We start from the raw sequence: 10,419 nt of genomic DNA, 5'->3' as shown, positions 1-10,419 counted from the left end.
TGGACTTTGATACTTTCAAATCTAATACATCTAAAAGTTATTTACAGAAGTTAATAACATAATAGACATGCGTAAATAAAAAAGTAGAAATTACAAGTAAGGAATAAAAATTAATTCTAAACAGATTGGTCATCAAGAGGTTCCGATTTTCATATCTTCAGACCCAATATTTACATCTAAAATCCTAGATGTGAACAATATACAAGAAAAAATTAGATCTAGGTAGAAGGTCAAAAACGTAGTTCTGAACAATACATAACAATAAATAGATCTTCAAGCTCCTAGGACCTACACTAAGACATGTACATCTGTTAAAGTTTACAAACAACCGCAATTTTTTTTTTAAACTAGAAGATAAAAATCTTAGACGTGAACAATCCACGAGAAAAAATAGATCTATGTAAATAGATCAACAGATCTAAAGTACCTCCTCTCGGATCTAGCCTAGAACGTCTACATCAGTCGAAGTTTGCAAAGAACATAAAAAAAAAAAAATCTTCAAAACTACAAGGTCAAAAACGTAGATCTGAACAATATATAAAAACAAATAGATCTTCAAACTTCTCGAATCTAAACTACAAGGTGTAGATCTGTCGAACTTTAAGCAGACAAGGAAGAAAGTTTTACCCATACACAGAGTCACCGAACGGATAGCATCTTTCTGTTGTTTGTTCGAGGGCCAAAAACATGGAGCTCAAAATATATGAACATCTGTTCGGATCTAGATGGAAAAAAACAAACAATGAACATCGACCGAAACAATAAACAAACAAACAATAAAGATCTGTCTAATTCTATAGAGAAAACGAGAGTGAAATTTCTTTTATAGATTTGAAGCAATAATTTCTCAAATCCATAGTGAATCTGAAGCAAAACTAAAGCAATAAAAAAACATGCACGATACAAAAAATAAAAAAGAATCCAACTATATACACTAACAAATCTGAAGCAAAACTTCACAGATCTAGAATAAAACGTCGAGATCTGTCAAAGTTTATAAACATAAAAACCAAAAAAAAATTTGAACAATAGATCTGAAGTAAAACTTCTCAGATTTACAATCAAATCTCCAGATTTGCAAAGTTCAGAGCAGAAACCAAAAAAAAAAATCTGCAGAAGAAAAAAAATGAAATATATAAAACCACAGATCTGAAGAAAAAATTCCTCAGATCTATATAGTAAAGTATAGATCTCTTTACATTATAAACGTAAAAAATAAAAATGCATAAAAACATTTAAGCATAGAGAATGGGAAGTAATGCATGCGATGTTCATCATCTCTGTTGAACGAAGAAAACTATAGATCCAAAACAAAGAACTCCGATCAGAGAGAGATAGAGAGAGAATAACATAGAGAGATGCAAAAACAAAACATGTAGCGCAACAGGAGATAGAACAGAAATATGCAGGTCAAGCAGAATAGAAAGGGACATCGTTGACGCATTAATGAAGAAATGATGAAGGTTCCGGAAGACAAATAAACGGAAGAAGGAAAACAAGGAAAAAAAAAAATGGGTTGAGTTGTGCTGGGCGGAAATGTCCCAATATTTTTGGGTTAACTGTAATAAAAAAGTTTGGGCTTTATAAATAAATCATCTAATCATTATAATAAATTAATAAAAAAATAGGAATATGAATTTTATTGTTATTCATTAAAAAAGTTTGTGCTTATTCATTTGTTTATTTAGTAATATCAAATTTATTATGCTTTTTGAAGTGTATTTTACATCAACTTTTTAAAAAAATTTCTCGCTTCGATAATTTACCGTAAAAAACGAGATTTGGTGAAACGATATTGTTAACATTTATACTTAAATTTTTCAAATATTATCATTATTAACTCCTATGTTAATTTTCTTATAAAAAACATTTTAAAAATTTAAATGGAAAAACCTCAAAGAGAAATTGATATATTGTTCAATTGAAGGAGGAAAAAGAAGATATTTACCTGAAAAAATCACTTAACATGTTTGATGTAAGGTTAGTTAATATACTTTAATAATAAAGAAATTATTTTAGACACCTCATGTCAATTAATAAATATCAATTAATATATTAGTAAAATCTCTTATAATTAAACAAATTTAATAATTTTATTAATATGATTATAAATTTGTATCAAATCAAAACAAATTGAATGTGCTATTTGTTAATGCGGTTTGTGAGACAGCAAATTGAATGTTTTAAATGTCTCTTTTATAACTTGTCGCTCTTGTAATATATACTTTAAAAATATATGTATATAGTTGTGACTTGATTTTTGTAAGTCGTATTATAATTATAAAAATTATGCAAATAATATGCATAATGTGTTTTAAACAGGAAAAAAGTTTTAAAAATATAGATAATTATATCCGTTTATAGTTAAAAATTTAAAACATGACAAAATTGGTCAACTGGACAAACGTGCAGCGCGCGTTGCCCTTGCTATATCTACTTATATATAAAGTGCGAATTGCCTATGAATAGTATTTTCGTCTAATATTTTTGTTTTAATTTTATCCCTGCTTCTATTCCCAAATTTTGGTTTTGCCACTGAGATTCTTCCCATTTTGCTCCTGATTTCTCCCGCGTGCGAGGCCCTCCTCCCCTCTCCCCCATCCGTTTCTTCATCTCCTGCAGTGCGCCGCTGCACGCCGTCGTGCTCAACACCGCCGCTCTCATTCTCTTCCCCTCCGACTGGCGTCCATTCCCTTTCAATCTCAGCCCCTCTCGTGCTGCCGTTGATCGCCACGAGCGAATCCAAGCCGCGGCCCGTCCGATTCTTTGTCGCCTCCAGTGCGTCGCAGCACGTCGGCGTGGCTAACACCGTCCCACCCATTCTCTTCCCCTCCGTCTGGCATTCATCCCCTTCCAATATTAGCTCCTATTGTGCCGTCGTTAACCGCCACAACGAATCCAAGCCGCGGTTCATTTTTTTTTTGGTAGGAGCGGTGTGTTTTATATTGTTTTATTTACTTTAATTTTGAATTATGTAAATATTGAATTCAATTGTTACATTTCAGTATAAATCTAATTTTTTTCTTATTAATGATTTTTGTTTAATGATTTATTAAGAAATAAGCTTAAATATTTTTTTTTTAATTTCTGGATAAATTGAATAGTTTATTAATTAACCTGAAATTAATTACATTATTTTAGGTAGATCTATAGTTTCTAATGTACTATAATTTATTTAATTTTTTTAAAGGAAAATGATAGGGTTACTACTTTTCTACTACTCATTTACTACTCTTTTATATTTAATTTTTTTAAAATTTTTTATTTTACTTAATGGTTAAGGAAGTGATTTTTAATAAAATTATATATTTTTTTAATTTTTTCGATTGAGGATGTTAAAAAAATACTTCAAAGAAAATGATAAAAAAATAAAAAACTTAAAATTAACTATAAGTAATAATTAGGTAGTAATAGGGTAATAACCCTATCATTACTTTTTTTAAAATGTAAAATATGAGACTTTATAGAATATATGATTAAATTATTTAATACTTATCACTGTAATTTTAAATTTTAAAACTGACACATTATATATTTATTTTGGAAATAACAAATATACAACATGCGCATCTAATTATAATTATTAAGAGTAATAATATTAGGTTGGTTAGTATAATAACAAATTTTCATAAGGAAAGAAATTATAACTTTTTAATAATTTAAAAATATAATATGTCATTATTATTATTTTATTTAGTCAAGTGTGAAAATATTAAATAAATTAATGTTTTTCATTGTTATTATTTCTTATAGTGTTTCTGTTTTAATAATATTAAAAAGAGTTATGAAAATTTTTGACGTAAATTAAGATGTGGTTTGCATTCTTAAATTAAGAGCTAAACTGCATTTAAACTAACTCAATAATTTAACATTATTTATAGTGTTAAGTAATATGGTTTAGAATATGTTAATATATATTAGAACATTTTTATTTTCATTCTTTGAAAATTTATATAATGTTGGAGAGAATTAGATGAGATAAAATTTTATAAAAAATAATTGAAAGAGAGAGAGAGTTAAATAAAAAATATTATAAAATTAAAATATTATAAGACACTTAGATTATAATTTTATAATATTATTTTTGTTTTGAAATTTAAAAAGATAAATTATATTTTTTTTGAAATTTGAAATTTTGAGAAAGTTGTAATGATTATTTTAAAAGTTTTGTATTTCAATTATATTTAAAAGTGAGATGGGATATGATATGAAAATTTTGGAATAAAATATATTTTCAAATAATCTTTTATTCGAAAATAAGTAAGGGATGAACAGTGTTCTTATCAATTTCTTCTTTTTTTTTTCCTCATCAAATCCGGCTCTCTTATGTTTTTGCTCTTTTGCCGATTAGGTGAGTTTGGATACTGAGATTTTTTTTTAATAAGTTATATTCTAATTGAGATGAGATTAGTTGAAATGAAAATTTAAATTTAAATAAAATATTGTTTGAATATTATTTTTTAATATTACAGAAACATTAGCCTTTTAAACAAGAGATTTTAGTAAGTTTCACCAAATAATATTTTATTTTTAGTAAAAAAAATAATCTTAACTTGCTTATGGATGTTACATTTCATTTAAGTGTATTCAATTCTTAAGTTTGCTGCCTAATAAGATCTAAGATTCTCGTTATATGTTATTTTATCTGGAACTCGTAAAAATATTATTGAATATAATCATTAATATTATAGTTTATAATATGAGATAAAAAAGAAAATAATTTAGTCAAAAATCTTTACGCATATGCTGCTTGTGATAATATGATGATTTTCTTTACACGATGATTTTATCTGAAGTTGGTTATATTTTGCTGTCTATTACAACTGGGCATACGTGCAGCGCACGTTGCCCTAACTAGTATATATAATAAGTGCCAACTTGCTGTCTTTCGCCTCTCGCATGTTCTGGATTTCGGTTCTGCCGAATTATTTTCCATGTGGCTACTCTTTGTATAATGGCATCGGGTTAAAAGTGTAGAACATTATTTCTCCCAAAAGTAATTTTTTTTAAAGAGAATATTGCTGCCAATAAAGGCTGCTCTCTGATTTACTTTTGCTGTCTCGAAACTTCCAAAGCTACACAAAAGGAGTCAATTGATTAAAAAAGGTTAGCAGGATTTCGAGAAATGAAAGATAATTTGTATATAAATTTGTTGTTCTTATTTTTGAAACATATATATTTTTAAAACTTATTTAAATATTATCGGTCTATTTTTTTAAACGAATTAGACATTATATAACTGTATTTTGTAAAATTAAACATATTTCAACTTTTCCTTAGGAATCATAATTTATAGATATGACCTTTTTTGTGGACAGAATACACAAGTATCTAATTCTGAATATGATACTATTTCTTAAATCATAAATGGACATATCAAACTTTTTCAGCTCAGCTTGAGGCTCGGCTTGAAGGGGGTGAAACATCAAGGAAAGATCGTGGATATCTTTGATTGGAGCGTTATTCTCCTTATATAAAATATAATAGGAAAATTTCTAGGCTGCAACCTTGGATTAAATCCAAGGATTAGTATTACTATTAAGTTTGTAATAGTTTTAATTTTTTCATAGTTGAACTATTGTATTTAAAATAGTACATAGTACACATTTATTATTTCTACAATCTTCTTGTTGATTAATTTTTAAGGTTTATTATTCATGGCAACAAAGAAAAGTATTAATCCCTCAGAAATAGAAAAATTAAATGGAAGAAATTTTTCGAGCCTGGAAAAGGCATATAACTTTTCTTCTAACCCATGAAAAGACCTTATATACATTAACAACACCAGAGCCAAGTGAAGAAATTGTAGAAAATAAAAGTGAAAGTGAGAACAACATTTCAAATAAACATAAATCGATAGAACACAATGCATGGGCAAAAGGTTTAATTTTGCATTGCATGAATGATTATATTATTCCTTTATTTGAAGACTATGAAACTGCTAAAGAAATTAGGGATGCAGTTGAAGCAAAATATGGTTTAAGGTCGGATACTTATATACAGTTATTATTGGATAAGTATAACCGGACTTGTATGAAAGAGAATGATGATATTGACGATCATGTACTTCAAATGGAGTTAATGGCAAAAGAATTACATGATGCCGGTCATCCTCTCACTGATAAAATGCAAGTCACAACCATACTAAATAGTCTTCCTTCATCTTGGTATCACATTATTACTTCTTTAACACATAGTGAAAATGAAGTAACAATGATATCGCTTCCAGTACTTTTAATACTTGAAGGAGAAATGATGAAAAGAAGGAATCAAGTGGTGAATCGTCCAATTTATTGATGGCTTAGGACAAGCGTTCTACACAGAATAAGATGAAGCCAAAACAGTTTAAGAAAAAGAAATGGTTAAAAAGGAAATAAAATAAACCATTTTCTGAAAACTGTTTTAAGTGTGGAAAGAATGGTCATTACAAATCACAATTTCCTAACAAAAGAAAAGCACAACAAAGCAAGGAAATTGTGATGACAATCTCAGAAGTGATGCTAGTAGAACCAATGACAGATTCGTGGTGGGTTGACTTTGGAGCAACAAGACATATATGCAGGAACAAAGATATGTTTGTCAAACTTGAAGATAAACAAACTAGAGAGCACAAAGTGTATATGGCCAACAATACATATTGCGATGTCTTGGGGCAAGGTACATGTAAATTCAAAGTGAATGGTTCCGTTATTTTACTCAATGATGTTCTATATGTACCTAGTATTCGTAGGAATTTAGTATCAGTGCCTGTACTAGATCAGAAAGGCTACACAGTTGAGTTTAAGTCTGGAACCGTTGTAATAAGTAAAGGTAATATGTCAATGAAAGGCGTAAGAGATCATAATATGTATGTACTGAATGTTGATATTAATAAAGTACATATTTCTGAGTATTTGAATGTGTCTATAGATTGTGCATATTTATGGCATTTAAGATTAGGCCATATAAATAAAAATAAAATTATCAGAATGTATGAAAGTAGATTAATACCACAAATAAACTCAGAAAAATTTGATGTATGTGAACCATGTATCAAAGGAAAAATGAGTAGTAAATCTTTTTCAAAAAGTTGGAAATCCGCAGATTTACTAGAAATTATACATTCTGATGTTTATGAACCTTTTAAAACAAAAACTCATAGAGGAATGAAGTACTTTATTACTTTCACTGATGACTATTCAAGATATGGGTATATCTACTTACTCAAGCATAAATCTGAAGCAATTGAGAAATTCAAAGAATTTAAATTAGAAGTAGAAACCCAGTTGGATAGACCCAATAAAAATTTGAATAGTGATAGAGGAGGAGAATTTGAAGTTGTAGATAATTTCTGCAAATTGAATGGTATAAGACACGTTTATACTATGCTATATAAACCTCAACAAAATGGCATTGCAGAAAGGAGAAATAGAACTCTATTGGATATGGTGCGATCGATGATGACATATGCTGAACTACCAATACATTTTTGGGGTGAAGCATTATCGACTGCTATATATATATTGAATAGAGTTGAAACTAAAGCGAAACCTCTTACACCTTACGAGTTATGGACGGGACACAAACCGGACTTAAGTAAGCTCAAAGTATGGGGTTGTAAGGCACAAATGCTTATCCCAAGGCCACTAAGGGATAAATTAAAAAGTAAAATCTGGGAATGCAGGTTTATTGGGTATGTAGAAAATGGAAGTGGCTACAGATTTTATCATTCTGAAAAATGATTGATAGAAAGTAGGGATGCCATTTTCTTGGAAAATACAAACCTTATTACTTATGTTGATCAAATAGATTTATTAAATGATTTAGAGAATCAACAGATCTCCACAGAATTTGACAATGAAAATTCTAATATTATTCAAATCTAGAATAATAAAACGAAGTCAGATGGAAATCAATCTTCAGGTATTGATGTTGGAGACAGTGGGAGTAAAAGATCCAGAAGACCATCAATATTATTTCAAGATCATTATGCACTAAATACCAGTTTGGAAAATTTAGATAATGATCCTGAAAATTTTACTGAGGCAGTCAATAGTATTGATTCAGATAAATGGCTTGAGGCCATAAAAGATGAAATAAAATCAATAAACAAAAATAACGTTTGGGAGTTAACAGATCTTCTAAAAGATAGAAAAGCTATTAGCTGTAAATGGGTACTCAGAAGAAAATTTAAAATTGATGGTAGTTTGGAAAGGTACAAAGTAAGGTTAATGGCCAAGGGATATAACCAACAACCAGGTGTAGACTTTGTGGATACATCTTCGCCTGTGGCGAAATTCACATCCGTCATCATGTCCATTGTTGCCAGGATGAATTTGGAATTACACCAGTTAGATGTAAAAACAGCTTTTCTTAATGGTGAATTAAAAGAAGATATCTTTATGATTCAACCAGAAGGATTCCAAATTAAAGGATATGAAGAGAAAGTCTACAGGTTGAGGAAGTCACTGTATGGACTTAAGCAATCTTCAAGACAGTGGTACTTGAAATTTCACCAAGCCATTTTTGAAATGGGATATGAAATGAGTCCACTAGATCATTATGTATACATATGAAAAAATGATGATAAATTAACGTTATTATTATTATATGTTGATGATATATTACTGGCAGGTAATTGTCTAGATATGATGCATGAAACAAAAGAATTCTTAAAATCTAAATTTGAAATGAAAGACATGGGTGAAGCTGCCTATGTTCTTGGTATAAGAATTTCTAGAGACAGAAATTCAAATCTATTGTATTTAGATCAAGAGAAATATCTAGAAAAAGTGCTTAAAAGATTTGGTATGGAAAATTGTAAATCTTTAAATACGCATGTTTGTAAAGCTCATACTTTAAATAAAAGTATGTGCCCAAAAGATGAGGATGAAATAAGTGAAATGCTTAAAGTTCCCTATGCTTAAGCTGTGGGAAGCCTTATGTATGCAATGACAAGTACCAGACCAGATATTTGTCATGCAGTAGGATTGGTAAGCAGATTTCAATCCAATCCAGGTAAAGAACATTGGCAAGCAGTGAAACGTATATTAAGATATTTACAAGCTACCAAAAATTTGAAATTGTGCTTTGGAAACAATGATCTAGAATTAATCGACTATAGTGATGCTGATTTTCGAAGTGATGTAGATGATAGAAAATCTATAACTGGATATATATTTCTATTTGGTGGAACAACAGTTTCTTGGTTAAATAAGAAACAGGGCTGTGTTGCTAAGTCTACTATGGAAGCAGAGTATATTGCTTGTAATACTGCAGTGAGTAATGCGGTGTGGATAAAACTCTTTGTTGGAAGCTTAAATTTGGGTACATCCACAGAACCAATCAATGTGTTTTGTGATAATCAGTCTGCCATTTCTTTGATAAAAAGTGGAACACAGAGTTCCAAGAGAAAACACATTGATGTGCATTATCACTATATTTTATATATAGTGGAAAGATGTGAGGTGAAGGTTAATTTCGTTTCCTCGATCGAGATGGTAGCAGATCCAATGACCAAAGGTTTATCTCTGGAGAAATTCAGAGAATATGTGACTAAAATGGGATTGAGAGAAACCTAGGTGAACCAATCTCATGGTCAACATGTATAATTCAGCAAATTCTGGGGACGCCTAGAAAATTGGAGTTATGGATATACCCAAATGAAAATTTTGGTCATTTGTAAAGTCACTGATAAGGTGATCAAGAAAAACCTCAGGAATGGCCTTAGGGTGAGTACTTGATAAAATTTCAGTGCAGGCTGATTAACCAAGTAAAATGTTGATCATGGTAAAGTCGCTGATAAGGTGATTAAGGAAAGACTCGGGTGAGTAAGTACTTAACGAAAATTCAGTGCCATTCACTAATGTTTTAGTGAAATGTGATTTGATTACCCAAGTAAATGGTTAATCATTTGCAAAATCGTTGATAAGGTGATTAGGGAAAAACCTCAGGAATAGCCTCTAAAGGAAGTACTTAACGAAAATTCAGCGTAGATCGATACATATGTTATGTATTCGGTTGAAGTAGTCAATTGTGACAGGGGTATGGATTGTTGATCCAGTCACAGAGAATTGATGCCGTTCACTATAAATTTTTTAGTGAAATGAAGTCACTCCTAATATGTGATCAGTGGGAGCACATATGATAAAGGGTGCGGTGAGATAAGGTAATGACAAAGAACGTGTACACGTAGAAGCTTGTCATGCTCTGACGCCGATCTGCAAGAGTAGCAGATGAGAGTTGAGTAGTGGAAAACTTATATTGGTACCAAGGTAAAATACTCAACTGGATCATCATCGTTTTGTGTGATCAAGTGGGAGATGTTATTCTAAGGGGTGTGATCACCAAACGGTGTACCCATTGAAATGACATTCTCTAACATGGTGATGATTTCCATGAAGGGTGATATTAAAAGAAGTGTTAAAGGAAGTGTTAAGA

This window comes from Juglans regia, chromosome 4 (genome assembly GCF_001411555.2).
Source record: "Juglans regia cultivar Chandler chromosome 4, Walnut 2.0, whole genome shotgun sequence".
NCBI lineage: Eukaryota > Viridiplantae > Streptophyta > Magnoliopsida > Fagales > Juglandaceae > Juglans > Juglans regia.
Note: the sequence above shows the minus strand (reverse complement) of the source record.